Source organism: Sciurus carolinensis, chromosome 7 (assembly GCF_902686445.1).
Source record: "Sciurus carolinensis chromosome 7, mSciCar1.2, whole genome shotgun sequence".
Classification (NCBI taxonomy): domain Eukaryota; kingdom Metazoa; phylum Chordata; class Mammalia; order Rodentia; family Sciuridae; genus Sciurus; species Sciurus carolinensis.
This window is the reverse complement of record NC_062219.1, coordinates 113,771,642-113,795,404: the sequence shown is the minus strand read 5'-3', so window position 1 is coordinate 113,795,404 and position 23,763 is coordinate 113,771,642. Positions and strand designations below refer to the sequence as shown.

The window sequence follows — 23,763 nt, the reverse complement described above, 5'->3', positions numbered from 1 at the left end:
GGGCCATGTGGTTCAGCAGAAGCTGCCCTCGGCAGTAGCACAGAGGTGGGTCCTAAGAAATCTAAGCCAGTCTCTGCATGATTCTGCCTCACAATGGTCACTGGTTCAACAGAGGATATGATGCGTGGCCTAGGCTTGCCAATCCAACTGAAAGTAAGGATGTACTCCCTGTGCAGGGAAGTTGTCATCTCAGGATGGCATCAGTTGGTTGTCTTCTTCACACGAGTTAAGATTATTCTGGTTCTTTGTAGGCTGAATAATTTTGTATCCTGAGTATTTCAAATGTGACGAGACTCTGAGTCATGTTTAAATCCTCCAAAGAACGTTAATATTTTTACATTAAGCAACCAACCTGGTTGGATTCAGGTCACAGTTCAAACCAACCTTCTGTGAGTATAATTTAAATATCATTTCCACATTCAAAACTTTGCAGAGCTATTTGGATCTGTCTGGCATGAGCACTACCCAGTGGCCAGCCTGGGATGTAACCTAGCTCACATTTCAATTCTTAAAGCCTTAGGATCAGATTCACGCATGTGCTGTTTAGGGATGAGACCAGGAGTTCATCAATAACTTTATGAGGTCTCTTTCCTAAGGTCCTCTTTCCATTTTCTCACAAGTGCTTTCCACTTTCCTGGGACTCCCCTTTCCTGGCAGTCAAAGGGCTCTACCACATATTACCGGGGTAGGTGGCAGGAAGAGAAAAAGAAAAAAACAAAGGTAGGGGTTTGCCCCACCACTTTAGGACCACAGCCTCTCCAACTGGAGAGGAAGGTTCCCCTGCCTGGAAGTGTCAGGCATCTGTAGCTTCTGCTGCCATTACTGCCAACACCATCAGCGGATTACACTGGGACCAGGGCAGGAAAGAACGGAGAAAACTGTTCAAAGGGGGGAGTTTCTCCTATTTCTCCCTGATCACTAGAAGTCTCCTTTCCCACTCAAGTCAGAGCTAAGGGGATTATCCTGGAGCTGTGTCATGCCTCTGCTGACTTCCAGGTCTGGCTGCACTGATGCCAGGCCAATGGGTGCTAAAAATCAAAGGAGAAATTCCCAACCGGATTGGTGAACTTCAATCATGGCCTTCTCTAATCCACCTGCTATTATTTACTTTTCAGGGTCCTCAAATTGCTGCTCCGTGCATTCTGTCCAGATACTGAGCTGTATTCAGGAGGAGAAAGTGGGAAGAATGTGTTTGTTCTATCTTGTCCAAAACTGGAATCCTCCAGGAGCAAGTATTTTTAAATTAAAAAGGAATATATTGCTTTGCTTTATAAAATAACAGAAAATCCACAACTCCATGGTTCTTTTTGTTTTGTTTTGTTTTGTACTACTAAGAACCAAAGCCAGGGACAATTGACCACTGAGCACATCCCCAGCTCTTTTTATTTTTCATTTTGAGAAGATGTTGCTCAGTTACTGAGCCTGTCCTCAAATTTGCAATCTTCCTGCCTCAGCATCCTGAAATGCTGGGATTACAGGCATGTGCCACCGTGCCCAACTACCCTTGAATTTCATTTAGGATGAGGTTCAAGCAGGCTTTTAAAAAAAAAAAAAAATTATATATATGTAAAATATATATAAAATACACACACATATATAGAGAGAGAGAGAGGGATTTTTTTAAAGTTATCAATGGACCTTTATTTATTTATTTATTCATTCATTCATTCATATGTGGTACTGAGTATCAAACCCAGTGCCTCACATATGTCAGGCAAGTGCTCTACCACTGAGCTACAACTCCAGCCCTCAAGCAGGTTTTTAAGTTAAAAAGCAAAGCAATTTGGTTTACAGAAAAATGTTAATTCTATAGATATTACTAGAATGTAGCAGAAATCATGCAGTGGAACAGAAGTCTGAGATATACTATTCTAAAGGGTAAAATCTTTCTTTCCTTTTCCTCTTTCTCTTACAGTACTGGAGATAGAACTCAGGGGTGCTCTACCACTGAGTCACATTCCCAGATCTTTTTTTTTTTTTTTTTTTTTTTTTTTAAGACAAGGTCTCACTAAGTTGCCCAGTCTAGCCTCATACTTGTGATACTCCTGACTCAGCTTACCCAGTGTGATGGGCTAACAGATCTGACTCCATGAGAATGTTATAGGCCAGACTAAGGGAAATGACTAAACAGACTCCATTTTGCTCTGAGACTCCATATTATGTAGGAAATAAGCTTCTCCCATGGGAACACCCTGCCTCTGTGCCCATCATCAGCTACTTGGTGCGACATGTCTAATAATATACAATGGCAACTCCTATGTAGTAAAGAATTGCTCTCTTTTGATTCCTATTGCTCCTAAACAATGTACCATGTGAACAGTGATTGTGTGGATGTTAGCAACCATTCTTTAGTTTGTACCTAGGTAAGGGTCATTTTGACCCACTTCCCCCTCTGTCGATGATCTCATGATGTTAATGTGTAATTTCGAATCATAGCAACAGACACTTATGATTAATGTAATTTTTGGTATAAGAACCCCTACAACCCTGTGGTTGGGGCTGTTCTCCCAATAGCCATTTTTTGGGGCATTGTGTGAGACAGTCAGCTGGCCAGCTTAATAAAGACTCTCAAATTTGTACTTCTCAGTGGTGATAGGTCTGTTCTAAAGTTGCGCCCCATAACACCCAGTGCCTGGGATTATAGGTGGGTACCACCACAGCCAGCCAGATCCACTTCATTTTTAAAAATCTATTTATCCATAGTTTTATTTTTATAAAAGTATTATTTTTCATTATAAATTTGACATAAAACTAATTCCATATGAACCTGTTTATATTATTTGCCTTCTGATAAGTGTGTCATTGTTCCTCTCTGGTTAATATAATTTACAGAACACTGGGATAAAGAATAGAGAAGGTCATTCAGGGGCTTATAAACAAAAGTTTTCCTCAGGAGGATAAGTCTGAGGGGCTTACAAAGGACAGAAGCGGGTTAGAGGTGCAGCTCAGTGATGAAGTATGTGCATAACATTCACAAGGCCCTGGGTTCACTCTTCAGGAATAAAGATAGGAAAGAAGGAGGGAGAGGAAGAAAGGAAAAAAGACAGGTGGTGGAAGAGAGTATCCACACACTTGAGGCGGTAAATGAAAAGGCTGCAGAGTCAGAAGCATCCTCCTTGAGAAGTCTGCTCAACTTAGCCTGGAGTCTAAGGAATTCTTCCTCGGTCTCCCTGTAGCCTTCTTCACACCAGCATTACGGCATGCCAAACTAAAATCCCTGGCTTCCTTATCTACCTGATTCCACTTTGAAATTCTTTGAGACCTGGAATAATGATCATGTCATCGTCATCTTTACAACCCAGGCATCACATGGAGGCTTAAGTAGTAAGTGAGAATCCAGTGAATGGAAGAAACTCCCAAAACCATGTTTAGTACAGACGCAGAGTCATAATGACTTCTCTTTCAGTAGAACCAGCTGCAATACTCTTCAACTACGTTATGTCAACCAAGAATTTAGCACCATCTTAAAAATTGAGAGTGAGGACAAAATGCAAATACCGTGTGTGTGTGTGTAATTACATGAAGGCATGTGTTAGGGAGCAGTTTTCCATAGCCTAAGGGCTCCATCTAGCCTAGCATTGTTGTCACTCAGGCATCCTCCTGGTCACTGTATTGTCAAGTCTGCCCCAAGACCCAAGGAAAACCCATTTTGTGGTGAGAGACTTTCCCCTTCATAATGGGTATAATCAATACTACCTCTTCCCCAAGGTTGTAATAAAAGAGAGATTTCCATGATAATGGGATCAAAGCTTGCCTGCTCCAGCTGCTTTATTTTCACCCATGAAGCCACAATGTTCAAGACTCCTTCTCTTTATCACTTCCCACATTCCATCAGTAACCAAATCCTATCTACTCTTCCTTATGAACCCTGGCTTTATTTCTATCACATCTTTAGAAGGACCAAGAAGGCACTACCTACTCAGATCCCCTTATCTCTCTGTCCTCAGCACTCATCAATATCCCCCTCACCAACTCCTTGTCAGCCACACTGGCCACCTCACAGTTCCTCCAGTACCCTGGCACTCTCAAGACCTGTGCAGTTCTGCTTCTTGTACCCAGATGCTCTTCCCCTGCTCCTCACTTCATTCAAATGTGTGCTCAGATGTTACCTTCTCAGTCAAGTCTTCCCTGGCACTCTAGGTAAAACTGCTCCCCACTTAAGACTTCTGTTAGCTAAGCCCCACCCTGATTTGTTTTCTTCCCAGGCAATTACCACTGGCTAAACAGTATATGTGTACTGTTCTACTGTGCTTCCACTAGACTAGAAGCTCTGGAAAGGCAGGGAGTTCTGTCTATTTTGGTTATAGCTGTAAACCAAGCACCTGGAACAGTACCTAGCTGAAGACAGCCTCAGTAATTATTTTCTGAAAGAATGAACAAAACTACCTCCATCTCCATTGCTTCCAATGTAATTTTGGTTACCATCAATCAGTCCACATTACTGGGATAGTCTTTTAATAGGTCTTCTGCATTCAGCTTCAACCAAATGTGTCATTCTCATTGCCGAGGGGATGAAGTCCAACCGCTGCATCATAGTTCATCAGGTCTTTACGTCCCATCCTACACACCTCTTAGCCCAGCCCTTTTCCCTAACACCATGGCAAGGCTCCAGCTATTCTTAATTATCACCCCACCCCACCCCCGCCCCCACCATGGAACTGCCTGCCCTCTCTTGCTTCTGGGCATTCCCAGATAAGCTGCTTCCTCCCCAAGAATACTTCACTATTCCTCTGGCCACTCACTCCTTCTTGTCCTAACTCTTACTTACCCTTCACTCTTACTTAGTACAGTAGTTGCCCCTTATCCACGGTTTTGCTTTCTGAAGTTGCTGCCACCAGCAGTCAACTGGCAGTGTCATGGCTTACTGATCCTTCTCCTGATGTACTGTCAGGTCAGAAACAGCCCAGGGCTACACCATCCACCTCACTTCATCTTATTCCATTGGCACTGTACCATCTCACATCATCACAAGATGAGTACAGTACAACGAGATATTTTGAAGGAAACCATATTCACATAACTTTTATTACAATATACAGTTAAAATTGTTTGATTATATTAATTATTGTTGTTAATCGCCTACTATGTCTAATTTATAAATTAAATTTCATCACACTTATGTATACATTCCCTAAACAATAGCTACTATTTATATAGCATTTATATTGTAAATAGTAATTTAAAGATGGTTTAACATCTAAGGAGGATGTGTAGAGGTTATGTGCAAATACCACATCATATTATATAAAAAAGAGTTGCGCATCCTTGGATTTTGGTGTCTGCATGGAGGTCCTGGAACCACCCTGAAGATATCTAGGAACAACTCTATACACAGGGTTGTGTTCAGCACTATCCAATTTCAGGCATCCACTGAGGTAGGTCCCTGAAGATAAGAAGGTTCTACATGCAGCCTCCATGAAACTCTCTCCCTTACACAAGTATTTATTGTTGGAACAAAAAACTGAATTAAATGACTTAATAGCTTTCTACTAGAGTCTCTTCTGCAAATTACAACTATGTCTAAGATTCCTTTACATACCCTCAAAAAGGGAAAAATATATGTTCATAAAAACTGAGAAAGCGGGGCTGGGGAGATAGCTCAGTTGGCAGAGTGCCTGCCTCACAAGCACAAGGCCCTGGGTTCAATCCCCAGCACCACAAAAAAAAAAAAAAAAAAAAAACCTGAGAAAGCAGGGAAAGGGGATTGAAAGAGGTTAGATAAGGAGCACCAAAATACAGCAAGATACAGTGTTCTCCAGCACAACAGGGTAACTACCGCCTACAACAATCTGTGATATATTTCAAAATAACTAGAAGAGTCTAAGGTTTTCAATACACAAAAATGATTACTGTCTAAGGAGATGGAAATGCTAATTATCCTGGTATGATCATTATACATTGTATACATGTACTGAATTATTAAACTCTACCCCAAAATATGTACAAATATAATGTGACAATAAAAAAAAAGAACAAAAATTGTGAAAACAAAAGTACTTATAAATTGAGATTTGAAAACAAGATAATCTTTCTGATCAAACAGAACTTTAAACCATGATGAGGATCCAAGAGTAAACTAGAAGACCAATAAAAATTAATTGCAGATAATTTTAAAAATTAGAAAGTGTTTAAAATAATTTGTACCTAAATGTTGTATGTCATAGAATATTCAAGCCACTAAGCCACAGGCTAATAGTTTCACTTATGAAGATTCATGTATCAATGGACCTAGGTAATTACCATCAATGGTTACTTGTGTCCAAAAGAGAAAAAGAAAAAGGTATTAACATACCTCCTGATGGAAATAAACACCGACACTTCGAAAAAGAAAGAATGGACTTGAATCCAATTAGTTTCTAGATCTAACTACCAATTTACAGATAACATAGTAAAAGACATAACAAATGTTAACTGACACCATTTGGGATATAGTCACCAATATTTAGACTGAAGGAAACTATAGGAACAAATGACTCAATTGCCTTAATAAATAATCTGCAAAAAATAAATAAATAAATAAATAATTTGCAGGAGAAAAAAGGAACAATCAACTAATTGCAACATTTAACTTTATTAGTATTCTGATTCAAATAAACAACTACTTTTAAAAATAAGATAATGGGGGAAACTTGAACATTGACTACTAAATATTCAATATTAAGGATGACTATCAATTTTTATATACTTGATAACTTTTTTTAAAAAAGAACTCATATTCAGAGGCACATCATGAAATGTTTATGAATAAAATAAATATCTGCAATTTGCTTCAAAATAATCCAAGAGTAGAATAAGGTAGAGAGAGTATAAAGTCTGAAATATTCCCTAATAAAATGTTTTTTTTTCTGAATTATAGAAAGTAGTGTTATCATAGATAAAAGACAACTGAAATTCTTTTTCCTGTTGATTTTATGTACTTAAGAAACTAATATGCAAATATAGAATATATAAAAATTCCAGGAATAAAATTCTCCCTCTGCTTTCTATCCCCAGTAACCTTTGTAGAAGAAGTACTGCTGAAACACACTTCCAGGAATCTTTTATGCATTTAGAAAAATAATGTTTAGCTGAGGGTGGTGGTGCATGCCTGTAACCTCAGCAACTCAGGAGGCTGAGGCAGGAGGATCACAAGTTCAAAGTAAGACTCAGCAACTTAGCGAGGTCCTAAGCAACTTAATGAGATCCTGTCTCAAAATTTTAAATAGGGTAGGGGCGTCCTGGGATGTTGCTTAATGGTTACACACCCCTGGATTCAATCCTTAGTACTAAATAATAATAACAATAAGGATGATGATGATGTTTAATTGGATCCTACCATATGTGTCATTCTGCATCTTTCTTATGGAACAATGTATGTTGGACATTGTTTCATATGCCTGCCTTTCTCTCATTCTTTTTAAAAACTGTATCATAAGTCAGACACAGTGGCAAGTGCCTGAGGTCCTAGTTACTCAGAGGCCAAAGCAGGAGATCACTTGAGCCCAGGAGTTTGAGGCCAGCCTGGGCAACACAGTCAGACCCCACCTCAAAATAAAATTAATAAATTTAAAAATGAAAGAGTGGCATATTGTATGACAGGTACTGCACAATTCATTTATCTTCCTATGAGAGGAGAATCATGCTGTTTTCAGTGTTTCATTATTATAAATAATACATGATAGAAATCATTGGGCATATATCATGGCACACTTATGCAAGTATGTTTGTGAAGTAATTCACAGAAGATGAATTGCTGTGTCAAGGGATATATGCATTTAAATTTTGGATAGAAACTGCCCTCCAAAAAAGTTTACACTAGTTTATGCTTCCCCCGCTTCCTATCTCCCACCACTAGTATTTCAGAGTGCATGTTTACCTAATACTGGGGATGATATATTTTTAAATACATTTCAATATGACACTTGGAAAATTATATATGCACACATATTATGTTCATTTGTATGCTTTTAATTATGGCTGTCTTTCTTTTTATGTAAAAAACTCTCAATTCATGTCTTTTCTACTGGGTTCTTGGTCTTGTAAAATTGATTGGTAAAAAACACTTGGTGTTCTAATTAAATCAGAATACTTGCTTTCAAAGCAGGGGTGACAGTGGTCCTTAAGACACAGATTTAAAACTACTAAAGATCACCTTTAGCCTGGTGTAGTGGCACACACCCGTAATCTCAGTAACTGGGGAGACTGAGGCAGAAAGATCTCAAGTTCAAGGCCAGCCTCAGCAACTTAGCAAGACCCTGTCTCAAAATAAAAAATAAAAAGGGTTGGGGGTGTAGTTCAGTGGTTGAGCATTCCTGGGTTCAACCCCCATATCAAAAATTCAAAAACAACAACAAAAAAAAAATCATAAAAGAGCTGGAATAAAAGTAGCTTAGTGGTACAGCCCTTGCCTAGCTAAGTCCTGGGTTCAATGCCCAGTACTGTGATTTAATGAACTGACTTTCTGTAACAATATATGATATAATCACTGGACATTTAGATAAATGTCAAAAAACAAATAATACAATACAGAAGATATGTCAGGTGTTTATAGCACTTAATATTTTTTAAATTTACTAATTTCCCCTTAGTTCAGCAACTCTACCTGAAAACTTGGTCATTCTCTTTAACCCGTTCAAGTCGCAATCAAGTCAGTTACCAACCCCCCTACTAATTTGTTTTAAAAAAATGAGAGGTTTTGACCTTGTCTAGATTCTCTAATAGCTCATTTAAGAAAATGGATTTAAACTCTCCCCTCCCCAACTTCTTGAACCTATTCACCCAATCCATTTCCAATGCCATTCTCTACTGTCAAATTTAAGCCTGTAACTCTACACACTTGCATTATTACTGCTTGAGTCATTAGGTGATCTTTAAATATTTTTTTAGTTATTGATGGACGTTTATTTTATTTATTTATATGCAGTGCTGAGAATTGAACCCAGTGCCTTTCACATGCTAGGCAAGCACCCTACTGCTGAGTAATAATCCCAGCTCCCCCAACTAGGTGATCATGGTGCCTCCGATCTCTCTGAATCTATTGTAGTAAATACTGAATGTTGTTTAGAAACTTATCTCCAACCTGGCATTACCTTTTTACTAGCTGTGTGACTTTAAGTTTGTAACTCGACTTTTCTGAATTTGTTTCCGTATTCATAAAAATGGAGTATAATTAGCTGAGTTTGGTGACACATGTCTGTCATGCCAGCTACTTGGGAGGCCAAGGTAGGAGGATCACAAGTTTGAGTCCAGTCTGGGCAATTTAGTGAGACTCTGCCTCAAAATAAAAAATAAATAAAGATAAGGATGTAGGTAAGTAGAGTGCTTGCCTAGCATGTGCAAAGTCAATCCCCAGTACAAAAAATAGATAAATAAAAAATAAAAGAATATAATTATCTACAGAGTTGGTGTAATGGTTATATGAAATAATTTATGTGATAGTGCCTAACTCAAAAAATTAGGTGAATAACACTAATATGAATAAAATTTCTAAACCTCAATAGAATCTGAAGGGATTTTGTGGGGGTTTTGTTTTGTTTTGTTTTGTTTTGTTTTGTTTTGTTTTGTTTTGTTTTGAGATAGGGTCTCACCAAATTGCCCAGGCTGGTCAAAAGCCTAGACTCAAGTTTCCTGAGTATCCATGACAGGCATATGCCACCGTACCTAACTTGAAAATAGTTTAAAATTAAAGAAAAAAACCCAACTAGCACAGAACTGGGGGTGTGGTGAAGTGCTTGCCTAGCATGTGTGAGGCACTGGGTTCCATCCTCAGCACTACACAAAAATAAATGTATTGTGTCCATATGCAACTAAAAAACTTTTTTAAAAAACCCAAATAACACAATTTCAGCATTTTGTATACACTTAATAATATGTTGCCGGGCACGGTGGTACACCCCTGTAATCCCAGCAGCTTGGGAGGCTGAGGCAGAAGGACCTGGAGTTCAAAGCCAGTCTCAGGAACAGTGAGGTGCAAAGCAACTCATTGAGACCCTGCCTCTAAATAAAATACAAAATAAAATGAGGCTGAGAATGTGGTTCAGTGGTTGAGTTCCCCGAGTTCAATCCCCAGTACCCCCAAAATTTTTAAAAAGTTAAATCTTGGGCTCCCAATAAAACAGCAGAATGAATGTACATGTTTACCTCTTCTCCCTCTTAAAACCCTATTAAAATCACAATAAAGGAATAGAAAGGGAGAATAAATTCTTAAGGATAGAAAAGAGGGTGAAATAACAGCAGATAAGAGGTTCCATGAAAATATTGGAAGTGGAAAGTAAAAAGAGGAATGGAAAGTAAAATAGACAACAGGCCAAAACTTAAATGCTGCCTACTGTGCAATGAAATAAGCAAGGACCATGCTAGTTAGAACTTCAGAACCTGGAAAGGCTCAGGAACCAGAACCTCTCAAAGTGAGGCAAAGTATAGAACCAAGAGAGAGTATGTTTGGCTGAACACTATGATAAGGATTCCTCACAATTTTCCCCTTCCCCAGTTTGGAACATGACTACACCTCTCACTGGGCCAGAAAATGGATTTTATCTTAACCTTGGACATTCTGGTCTTCAGTACACCAGGCACAATCAAGAATGCGGCACCTGCAGACAGCAATGTTTAAAGTACAACAGCCATTTTATTTTTCTAATTAACAAGCTCCTCTCATACATTCAATGAAAGAAAGCTCAAAAATGCCCAATTTTTTTTTAAAGAGTTCTATTAAAGTGTATTTTAAGATTAAAATAATTGTTACAGAAAATGTTTGGTCATTCATATTTTGAATGTCAGTTTTATTTTCCATTAACATTCTAATGACATTCTCGATCGTCTGCACTTAGAAATCTGAAGTAAGTGACTGACAATATAGACATCTAGCTGGGGGGCAGGAATTTGAGGGCCTATTCGTTAACCTTCAAGGCATTATTAAGTGGCTTAATCTAATGAGCAAAGTAATCTCTATATAAAACTCTCTTCAACAAATTACAGGATCTTGGGAGCAACTCACCAGGCAAAGAAAATCTCATACATAAAAGAACATTCTTCTTCAAATAATAAAAAATAAATAAATTTAAAATCAAGGGCTAGGGATGTGGCTCAGTGGTAGAGTGTATGCATAACATGCACAAGGCCCCGATCCTTAGGACTACAAAATAAAATAAAATAAATAAATAAATAAATAAATAAATAAATAAATAAATAAATAAATACCAACTGTTATTTATTTGTGCTAGGAGTTGATCCCAGGGCACTTACCACTGAGCTATATCACCAGCACTTTTTATTTTTTTATTTTGAGACAGGGCCTTGCTAAATTATTGAGGCTGGCCTTTAACTTGCAATCCTGCCTCAGCCTCCTGAGTCAGTGGGATTATAAGTGAGCCCCACTGCACCCATCTAACTTTTTTCAAAGTTAAATTTCTTGACGAAAGTGGCACTAACTTTGATAACAAGAATAAATCAACCATAACAAGAATGATTGAATAGACTCATTTTTATTGCTGTATCAGGGGTTCCCTCTATTATGAAAAATCCTAAATCATTTGGTGCCTTTTTAAAAATAATCCAAAATCATAAAATAGCAAGTCATACTGATAAACACAAGTCAGCACTGAAGATCCATAGCGGTTATGAACCATAAGATTCCCCTGTAGAGGAAGCTGCATCTAGGTCAACAGACGCAAGGGTTGGAATAGAAGCTAGTATGCAAGCTCCAGGTGGGGAGAGAAATTTTTTTGCTTGTTTTTTCTTCACTGCCTTGTTTCTAGTCCCTACAACAAGATGGAACATAGTAGATGTCCAATTAATACTGTAAGAAAAATGACTGTCCAGAAAGATCCTTTCCAGAGTTGGTAGTAAACCATACAAAGAATATTCCAGCTTTAGCACCTATCAGTGGGAAAGGGCACCGTGACTCTGGCCTGCACTGGCACCACTGCAATGTTCTGATGCCGACACAAACCACAGTGCTTCTCACTGAAAAAGAGTGGCCTAAACTTTTTTGAAAATCTTTTTACTGTCTAAAATTAATTAAGAAAGACTGGATTCTCCTCTGCTTCTGCATCTAGTGAATTTCACTCCAGGTAGCCTTTGGAAAACTCACTGAAAACTCCTGAGTAAATGAAGGGAAGAAAGGCAAATGTTTCAGTTGTTTTGAAAATAGTTTTGACCTCATCAGACCCTGAAAGAAGCTTCTTAGTCCTGGAACTACCTTTTAAAACATTGTTTTAAAAGATATATATATTAAGAGCCATAACTTTGATCAACATTCAGAAGGGATTCTCAAGAGCAGAGGGAAAAAAAAAAAAGAGAGAGAGAGAGAGGGGGGAAAACATCACTGGACTACATGAAGCCACACTTATAAGGCGGCCAAGACATTTTAGCAGTGATACTTGGTACTTTAAATATCACTTATTCTTTATACTTTTTTTTTTTTTTTTTTTTTTTTTTTTGGGTGCTGGGGATTGAACCCAGGGCCTTGTGCTTGCAAGGTAAGCACTCTACCGACTGAGCTATCTCCCCAGCCCCTATTCTTTATACTTTAACATTAATTCCATCAGGAAGTGAATTGCTATTTGAAGGGAGGAAAAAAAAAAGTCAATGCTTCAGTCTGACAAGACAGACCCCAGCACAAGAACTGCACACTATAACTCCTTCCAGTGGTGTATAAATGTCAATTGTTAACGTATGTTTACTTTTTAGACCATCACTTAAAAGTGACATTCTAATTATAAGACCCATAAGTCACCTTTCTCCTGGCTTTTTCTTGCACCACTTCCTGCTGTCATTCAAATATTATTTAACAGGACAAAAGAGCAATTTCCCATTACCAATCAGTTCCCAACTGCTCCACAGTTCAGTCTTTCAGTCTGCATGTTTCTATGAATAGCAGCTAAATGGTAATCTACAAATCAACGCCCTAATCCCCTCTAAACAGATGTTGTTCTTCAGCTAGCTCAGGTGATTTCTACTACAAACAACTCATCCTGAAGCAAAATAGCTGCATTCAAATATGGTCGAGAAAAATAATTATTCAATAAATATTCACAAATAATCATCTCATGTCATCATTTTCGCTGTATTTAAGAAGATAATATGATTGCAAAAGTTCTTCCCACAGGCAAGCAAAAACAAATCATTTTTTTTTTAATTACTTATGGTAACTTTTCCAGGAGATATTTGGCCTTCACGTCTTATTAAATTCACACCTCTTAGCAAACGTTATTAACTAGGCCAGCACTCCCTTGATCAAGAACATAGGCCTTGGTTTGAATTCTAAGGCTGCCACTTGGACTGTGCCTCTGGGCAAATTACTTAATCCGCACCTCACTTTTCTCAACTTTATTTTTTAAATTTATTATTGGTGGTGGTGTTGTTCTTTGGTACTGGGGATTGAGCCCAGGGGCACTATATCACTGAATTATATCCCCAGTCCTTTTTATTTTTTTATTTTGAGACACAGTCTCAATAAACTGCTGAGGCTGGTCTCATAATTGTGATCCTCCTATCTCAGCTCCCAAATCAATGGGATGATAAGTGTGCACCATCATGCCCAGCTTTTCTCAGCTTTAAAATGAATAACAGTATTACCACTTAAGTGGATGACAGTATTAAATGAAATATTGAATAAATGCGTAAAGCACTTAAAACAGTGCTTGATACACAAATCAATAAATGTTGACCCAACTTGTCTTTATGTATTAGCCTATTAAAACAGCCTCAACTATAGTCAGAGCAGATAGAAGCCCCCAGATAATACAAGAGGGAAATACTAAAAAAAAAAAAAAAAAAAAAAAAAATGGTGGGGTGAAATACTGAAAAAAAAGTTTACTGAGGTGCCTTCCTTCTACAGACTGGCAGCTGTCAGCACCAGGAGGACAGTCAGTTCAAAGCCAGCCTCAGCAAATTAGCAAGGCTCTAAGCAACTCAGCAAGACCCTATCTCTAAATAAAATATAAAAAAAGGGCTGGAGATGTGGCTCAGTGGTTAAGTGCCCTGGGTTTAATCCCCTGAACCAAAAAGAAAAGAACAACTCAAGAAAACTTGTCTTTCCAAATAGATTGATGGACACTTAACAGGAAACTTGACATAGCTATCTAGAAATAAGAGAATTATGGGCCAAGTGTGGTGGCACATACCTATAATCCCAGTAACTAGGGAAGTCCAGGAAAGAGAACTGCAAGTTCAAGGCCACCCTGGGCAACTTAGTGAGATCCTTTCTCAAAATAAACATTAAAAAAGGGCTGAGAATATAGCTTATAGGTAGAACACCACTGTGAGATGAATCTCTAATACTGCAAAATAAAAATAAAAATATTAAAAAAGAAATAGAAATAAGAGGATTGTGCATTGAAACAGATACTTTTGCAGGTCAGGTAAAACTATGTAGGCTGAAGGTGGCTGTCTATTCATATATACCTGTATGTATCATCTACACAGTAAGATATGCAGTAAGAGTTCCAGGTGTATAATTCTGTTCTCACAAACGGAGTCTAGCAGTACACTCTGAGAGAAATAAAACTTAAAGCCAAAAAGAAAATTTTCATGAAAAAGTCTTTGCCACCAGGGTTAACCTTATCCAGAGATGGTATAACTGGTGGAGTTTATCAGAGAAAGATCTATGTGTGGATGGTTGATACATAAAAATACTAACTGTGACACATATGAAATCGTAGCTAACATTCATTGAACACTTAGTATGTGTCAGGTCTTTTTTAAGTTTTTTATATGGATTAACTAATTAATCCTTAATACTGCTATAAGATAGGCATTTTATTGTTTCCACCTTAGAGCTTAGGCAAAGAGAGATTAACTTGCCCAAGTGTCAAGTTAACAATGGCAAGTCACCTCTGACAGGCTACTAAGATTCAGGTAGAGGATTTTAGTTATCTATGATACTGAAATTTTTGACAATAAGAATGTATGAACTTGTATAATTAAATTTTTTTATATCTCTTACCCTTAGTCACACTTTTTATTGGGCTTTCTGTGGAATTCTATTTGACTATACCACCTGACACACATCTGCACTTGCTCTAATGAGTAAGACCCCCTATGGTGAGCCTAATATCATAGCAGCTGGCAGTATTTGGAGAAGAAGGGGTGGATAATTACTTTTGACAGGTCATGACAGACACAGTCTCTATCCAACCACCAATAAACTTCAAGACCTACCCTAGACTTCTTAAATATGCCGGTCTCCAGGTCCCAGATTTAGTCAAATATAGCTGTGCCCCTCTCAGTTTAAGTTAATTCATGCACTGAAAAATAAACAAGTTTATGATGGAAGTAGGTAGTAAAAGTTCAGAACAGGGATAAAACAAAGAGTATGACTGGTCACTTACCCTAATAGGATTGCAATATTACAGACTGGTCATGTCTAATCCTATTATGAATACTTTTCATTAATAAGGTTCTATTATAGTTTCATTTCTTACCCATTAAACAAGGTTTTTTCATCTTCTTCCATATTATTCCACAGTCATTGGTTAGGTTTCCTCTTCTCTATTACCTATGAGGGAAAATAATCTGTAAGCCTGGGCTAACACATGGCCAGAAAAAAAGCAATTTCATGAATTTTATTTAGAAATTCAAAACATGATCAATATATTACAATGCAGTGAATTCCCTAGAAGTCCTCAAAACTGACATAAAAGAATGGAAAAAAAACTGTGACCCTTTTCCAGCTAGGAACAAAGATTTAATCACTTACAAGTAGACTGATTCATAAATGGAAGTATTAAAGATTTACTTCTGAAAAAGTACACTGCATTTGTTTTAGGTTTTAAAGATTTCGTATTATCTTTGCATGTAATCAGAAAAAAATTCATGTAACAAACTTATCCAAACATCAAAAGTCAAAATTATTTTTGTGTAAGTGAAATACATAATAATGCAATATGGCCTGAGGTGACTCTTGTGCTAACTGGTTTCATGATCTTCATTTAAGTAGCAGCATACTTCCTAAAAAGCAGTATATAGTCTATACACTGGACATTTTATTAATTAAAAATACCTAGGGTGTAAAAGTTGGATAAATTGCACATATAATCATTTTTTAGATTTCTGACCCATATTAAGAGCACAATAAAGCTTGAGACTGGCATACTTGGCTACTATGTAACAGAATGGAAAATTCTCTATTTTGTCATCCTAATAGCTAACAGAAGAATTCCCCTTGGAAGAAACTTTCTTTGTGAAAATATGTTCCCTCAATATGGACCCCCCACCTCTCACGTGCAGGCCCCTTGGAGTGGGTGGTTCCTTGCAGAATGGCTGTCAAGATCCCAGAATGGTTGTCAAGAAAGGGAAATTGCTCTGCATTAGACAAGGGGAAGAATTTGTTGTTTTATCTCTGAAAGGAAAGTGGAAAAGAATGTTGAGGAGAGGGAATGAGAGAGAAGAAAAGAAGAGCTAGTATAATGGAGCAAAGCTGGGATTAGGTAGGGGTGAAGCTCTCAGGTCAAGGGAGGTCTGAAAACATTCAAGACTAGGGATGCCTTACTAGGAAAGCTGGCTGCATTAATGCAAAGCAAGGCTCAACCCACCTCTATTTTGCCCCCTTCTTCAGTTTAGATATACAAAATCTGCAAATGCCCTGTGTGAATAGGGCCTTTCTAAAAACCAGTAAAGAAGTCAAGTTTCACATCTGGGTGTGCTGGGTACAAATCAGTGGCACAAGGCAAGAATGTACAAGGCCAGGACACAGAAGAGGTTGCGATCAGGAAACTCAGGAAACACACAAGGATGTTTAGGAAGAGCTTAAATCTCCCACACATTCTAGGTTGAAGGGTCTGAGGCAAACTTACCCAGAAAACCAAGCTGATATTATATAAATGGGGTCCCACATCCATAAAGTGTCCCTCTTTCCTCATCCAAATGAACTGACTTACAATGCAAGAAAACCAAAAAATTAAAAGTTGTCTTAATTACAAAACCAAGTTATTTTAACTAATTTTAGATGTTCCCCAAAAGTTAACTACAATAGCTACTTCTACTCTAAAGGGTACGTAGGATGCTTAAAAATGGAGTTTATGCTTAATCCTAAGAAACAGTTATTAATTTGAAGAATAATGACATTAATAATGATGATGATGATCTTAAAATTGGGAAATTATAGTAAGTCAGTTCACTTCTGAAAACTATTAGTAACACTCCACATATTCAAAAATTTCCCATCCGGGTCCCTCTTACATCATTTCAATGACTGCAATATGCTTTTGAATGGCAGGAGGATGGAATTACAGATATATAAAAACAAAACACTGTAGTAGGAGTGAAATAAAGATGTGGATGACATCTCTTTAAATGGTCATTTGAAATGAAAGTCCTCAAAACTCAGGAAAGCATATTCCAAACTTACCTATTAGTGAACATACTGACCTCTCGGGCTGCAGGATGTTATCACCATGGTGTCTATTTACTAGAACAAGACCTTACTTAACTTCTCCAAGTCTGTTTCTAATTGACTTCATAGCAATGGTGTGGAGATTAAACGAGAATGTGGCTAAAATGCTCGTACACTGCCTGGCACACAGCCACTGATCAAGAAAGGGTTAGTTTTCTTCTTTTATCTTTCTACCCTCAGTTTAGAAGAATTCTCAGAGCTTGAAAAGGAGGAAATCAATTCTTGAAATGTTACCCAACTAACATATTCTGCCAATAATAACAATAAGGATAACTGAGAAAGCTATTAACATTTATACAGCCTTTAATGTATGCCAGACATTCATCCAGTGGCTCATTCAATCCTCAGAACTATGAGGTAGATATTTATATTCCCATTTTGCAGATAAGGAAATGGAGGTACAAATAAGTTTCATAGATAATAAGTGGCAGAATTAGGATCCAAATCTGTTTCTACTCTTAAGAAATACTAGCCTCAAGGACTAAAATGAAGGTGATAGCAGCAATGCCCTTTCTTTGAGTGTTCACTAATATTAATGTGGTCATACAGAGAATGTTCAGATGGCTTAACAAGTAGAATTGATCTGTTATGTAAAAAAATACACATAAATATCTAATCCAAATATTTTTAAAATGTGACATGTATTTTATGTATATTTACCTCAAAATATTTTAATATATATTGTGATAAAATTTTTGTTTAAAAAGTTGAAGAGAGTATTATAAACTTAAATCAGAAAATAACTTCAACCAAGACTACACTTTTTTCAGGAAACTGAATCATGTAGCATGTGGCACATTCCAAAATACAAACATTTAGTATCCTATATCATTGTGTCTGTGACTCTCTCTATAAACTCCTGGAAGACAGCAATTGCATCTTATTTTACCTATCGTGAACATCTTTGATGTCTAAAAGAGTGCCTAATCCTCATTATATACTCAATAAACACTGATGAAGGAATGAAGAGACTGGATATTAAACAGAAAAAAATTTCAAATGCATCTATTATTCCCATTCCCATTTTTTTTTTTTTTTTTAAGGGAGGATTGAACTCAGGGGCACTTGGCCAATGAGCCACATCCCCAGCCTTATTTTGTATTTTATTTAGAGATAGGGTCTCACTGTGTTGCTTAGTGCCTTGTTTTCCCTGAGGCTGGCTTTGAACTCGAGATCTTCTTGCCTCAGTCTCCCAAGCCACTGGGATCACAGGTGCCACCTTGCCTGGCTCCCATTCCCATTTTAAAGCTCTAAGACACCACACTTACTTCCAACCATCCAGTCACTCCATAATTTTACAATCAGTAAGGACTTGTTGGATTTAAGTGTTCTCCTTGGCTTAGTCACATGTTTTACCTATCTCAATTTATAAGCTCACAGCAAAATGTCTTATGACAAAAATGTCTCAGTACACAATTAGATGATTCATGCAAGAATAAGACCAAAACATATTGTTAAGGCATTTTATGGATTTTTGAAGTACTTCCACCCATATCCCTTGGGGTGCCTCAAGACAGTATTGATAACAGGCAAGGCAAGAATAATAGTCTAGGAAGTGATACCGAATGCCGTCTGACTGTTGTGGAGTAGAAACATATTCTAACTGGAAAAAAACCAATGGCTCAAAATCTGAATTAGATTCATTTTCTACACTTGAGTAAAAAGTCTCAAAAAAAGAATGACTTTTTCCAAAGTCAATGTCATAAATGTTTTTTTTTAATCAGAAATAATTGGTCATATATAATTAAAGATAAAACAGGTCAAAAGCATTAGAAGATGTATCCCATTTGTTTACAATAAAATAAAAAAAAATTTAAAAAAAAGCATTAGAAGATACAAATGCAGGAAAAACTCACACAACTAGAGAAATACTTACACAAATAAAGAAAAATTAATACCGCAAAAGAAACAAAACATTTTACGTTTCAGTGCACAACATGGAGAGCATGAACAAAATATTCAAGATTGTTGGTTTTACTTGCTCTAAAATTTGAAATTATTAGTTTGCCATGGGGTTTTTAATAATGGTTTTCAAGTTCAAATTCAGGGCCTCTGCATAAGAACCTCAAAATAGAGACTAATGAATTCCCATGAAACACAGAGTGTTAGTATTACATTTATACACTTGTGGTTCAGAATTATTTAGGTAGTAATAGCACTGTTCACTAGAATTGATTTCTTATGAGCTGTTTATTAAAATGCTTCTTCTCCATAAGACAGAAATATTGTCTGTCAGTTTAAGAAACTGTGTATTCGGGGGATCATGAACTAAAATCAATTCCCACGCAGGTATGAGTTTGTTGAAATGAACCCAACTACTATATATAACTATGAAGCTCTAAAAGAAAAAAAAACTGTTTTATACACCATACATGAAATGGCAAGCTAGACTGTGACCTTACTGAGGCCAGGGATTGTTTTCCATTTGTTATTATGTCCTGTTGACACACTGACACATCGTAGTAATGGTACAAAGGACATATGAATAAATATTTTTGGTCAAATGAATCACTAAGAGATGATCCCATTTTTATATTTTTCTTAAATTTTCTCTCTTATACACAATACTTTCTAACATTTGTAAAATAACTTGCTTGTTTGCTTGCTTTTGCCATATCCCCAGCCCAAAATTTCTAGCTTTGATATTTAAACACACACACACACCACACACCCCTACCTCTATTTTTTTGTTCTTGGTTGGTATTAGATCAAACCTAGGAGCTATCGAATGCTAGGCCAGCACTCTACCACATTCTCAGTCTTTTTATTTTTTATATTGAGACAAGGTAAGTTGTCTAGGCTGGCCTTGAATTTGTGATACTCTTGCCTCAGCCTCTCAAGCAAGTGGGATTATAGACGTATGCCACAGAGCCTGGCTAAAGTACATATTCTCAATTTAAAACTCATTTACCACAGCAAATTGGAATTTTATCATCTTTCCACATGTACACTGTTACATTAAAACAAAAATATTTCATATTGTTTTAGCCTTCTTAAATAAAAACAATTTGGGATCAATGCAATGATATATAAGAGAGTTGAACTCTCAGACTGAAATATTGTCAAGTTCCACATTAGAAATTTTCCTCCCTAAATACCTAGATAATGACTAGGACCAAAAAGGCTTTAGGAATCCATCTGCCATGTTGACTAACTTCCATATCTGAAAAGATACCAGAAGAATCTGTAAACTTATAAGGGGCACAAGAGCACTAGAGAGTGAAAAACCTTAGATTTAAAATCAGAAGGCTTGAGTTTAAGTCCAGATATCCACTTATTAACAGTGTGGCCTTGGAATACTCACTAAGGTCTTAGAACCCCTATATCCTCACTGGTAAAAGGATATAACATCAGCTCTACTCCCTTGCAAAGGTGCTGCAAAGGTCAAATAAGAAAATAAGTATAAGAACATTATAAACTGTCAAGAACTATACAATGTATTATTCTTTCCTTGCTAGGAAAGATTTTAGATCATTATTTTGGACAGAAGACACCAATATTCAAACATTCCAGGGGTTCTAAAGCAAGCTGGGATAAAAGAGCCAGATCGGGCTGGGGAGATAGCTCAGTTGGTAGAGTGCTTCCCTTGCAAGCACAAGGCCCTGGGTTCGATCCCTAGCACTGCAAAAAAAAAAAAAAAAAAAAAGAGCCAGATCATCCAGGTAGAATTCAAAGAATTCTAAAGTGTGTTTGGTATCCAGTTCTTAATTTCATTTAAAGAAGATGCAGTCTTAACTAAAATCTTAATAAGGACTAGCAGATGTAAGATTTCTGCCACTGGGAATTCTTTCTCCCCAAATAAGATGACCTAAGAACAATGGCTTAATATACTTGCATTCTTCCCAGTCATCCAAGATAAATGCAAACAAAAGACTACCAAATATTATTTAGTTTGGAAAGCAGCCCACATCAGCCTCAAAAATCACCTTCTACATAGCACACACCAGAGTTGCTATTTCACTACATTGCCTAAATGTAATCCTGCTTTTTATATGCTCTACATATAATAAATATTATTAATTGATAGAGTTCAGTCTGCCAGCATATATCAAACTATCTTTTTTAAGTTTTTTAATATTGGAGACTTTTTTTAAAAATTTTTGTAGTTGTAGATGGACAGCATGACTTTATTTTGTTTAATTTTATGTGGTGCTAAGGATTGAACCCCATGCCTCATATGGGCTAGGCCGCTGAGCAACAGCCCCAGTTCCTCAAACCATTTTTAAAACATTAATTCTGGGCTGGGGTCGTGGCTCAGTGGTAGAGCGCTTGCTTGCCTCACCATGTATGAGGCACTGGGTTCAATCCTTAGCACCACATAAAAACAAATAGATAAAATAAAGGTGTTGCGTCCATTTACAACTAAAAAATAAAAATAAATAAAAAACGTTAATTCTGTCATTACCAAGCACTTCGTATGCATACTGTGGGACAATTTTGGAAACACAGCAGCAACTCCGATGGAGAGAGGATAGTTATGAACATCCATGATACTCCAGCTACACACCACAGCAAGCTGTTCGAGGTGTTTCACATATACTTGCTCATTGGCTTTTCACACTGAGGGATGCCAGTGGCATTTTACAGATGAAGAATGAAGAAGAGTAGGATTGGTTAGTAAGTGACTGGCCTACGCTTGGCCTACGTTTACACAGCCAAGGAAACAGTAGCACTGAGGTCCAAGAGAATTGTGTTAGCAAGGAATGTGAGATTTGATAGTTTTGTGCCCATGGTAAAACTTAATTGGCAGCTAGCTTTGTTCAAGAAGTTCCTGAACTATGATCTGTACTTCTACAAAAAACAGTTTTTAAATTTAAACATAAACACCTTGTCCCTACAGCTAGTTGTTTTCATGGGAAAACCTGCAAAGAAAACACTAATTTACTAAATAAAATCAATAACTGGTTTTATAAAGACTATCTCTTGGAGACCATTTCTATATAAGTGTCAAAAATTACCTACATCTCACAAACATGAAAATATTTCAAATAAGAATTTTTAGATACTATATTTTTTAAAATGCTTCCTATAATCACAGCTCTTCCTTTAAAATTAAAAATAAGTTCACTCTAATCTGAATATTACTATTCACTAAAGTATAAGCATAAGTTGTTCTTCCCTGAAAACCCCCATTAAAAAAATATACATTTATAAAATAAACATTCTAAATGGGTTCTGAAATGGACAATTCTAAAGGTTATCATAAGGTTGAGATAAAATTCCTGAACTACTTATCCGAGCCAGGTAATGAGAAATTAGGAGTGTATAAATGAAATCTAAAGTCTGTAAAGCTTTTCAACTAAGATTCCAGCAGAAATAATTTAGCACTTGATGGCTACACTGGTATTTGGTTAGAGTATTCAAAGATACAAAAGGAGATCTTAAAAACATAAAACTGCATATGAAGTCATTAAACAATACCTTAATTAGGTGTAGTCATTAAGAGATCAGGTTCAGGAGCTGGGAATGTATTTCAGTGGTAAGGCACTTGCCTAACAAGCACAATGCCCTGGTTTCAATCCCCAGCACTGAAGAGGAAGAGGAAAGAAAAAGATGAAAAAAATTAGGTTCATGAGCCAGATTGGTTGGATTAGAATCCAAGTGGGTACATCCAGGTGTGGTACCCACATCTGTAACCCTAGCACTCAGGAGGCTGAGACAGGAGGATTCCAAAGTCGAAGAAAGTCTGGGCAACTTATAGAGACTCTGTCTCAAAAAAAAAAAAAAAAAAAAAAGAAAGAAAAGAAAAGAAAAAAAAGAGAAAAAAAAAAAGGCTGGGATGTAGCTCAGTGGTGAAGTGCCCTGGGCTCAATCCTGAATACAGAGACCGGGGAGAGCAGAGGGCAGAATCCCAGTGGGCCCAAATTCCTAGTCCATGTAAATGCTCTGTGCCTTGGTTTCCTCACCTATCTCATACAGTTGTTGAGAATTATAAAAAGTCTAAAGTGCTCAGAAGAGTCAATGGCATTGGCGTTAATTATTTTTAAGTAATATCTGTGTAGAAAAGTAAATATACATGTAAAAGAATGAAAGACTTCCATTACTGAGATATTTTGCTTTCAGATTTAGAATTTATAACATAATATGCTGGTCACAGTTGTACAAGTCTCTAATCCCAGCTACTTATCTGTAATCTCTGCTACCTGGGAGGAGGATGGCCAAGTTCATGACCAGCCAAGGCAACTTATCAAGACTCTGTCTCAAAATAAAAAGGACAGGGGATGTAGTTTAGTGGTAGAGCATTTGCCTAGCATGTGTGAGGCCGCGGGGAGCAGCATGAATGAATGAATAAATAATATAAAGAGAAGCAAACTCCAAACTTTATTGATAACAGGCTAGCAGTGACCTGGGGTCCGGGACAGGGAAGATCACACAGGGTCTTCTACACA

At 37.1% G+C, this 23,763-nt stretch overlaps 1 protein-coding gene across 7 annotated transcripts in view; it reads right to left on the bottom strand.

Annotated features, from left to right (window-relative positions):
* Usp49 (ubiquitin specific peptidase 49) overlaps positions 1–23,763 on the bottom strand; it is an 82,474-nt gene that overhangs the window by 42,905 nt on the left and 15,806 nt on the right. For all 7 annotated transcript variants that reach the window (XM_047557505.1, XM_047557508.1, XM_047557511.1 and 4 more), the window contains exons 3-4: positions 22,796–22,902; positions 15,405–15,478 (exon numbers count right to left, since the gene is read on the bottom strand). The gene's annotated coding sequence lies outside the window, so the exon portion shown is untranslated. The remainder of the gene's footprint in view (positions 1–15,404; positions 15,479–22,795; positions 22,903–23,763) is intronic.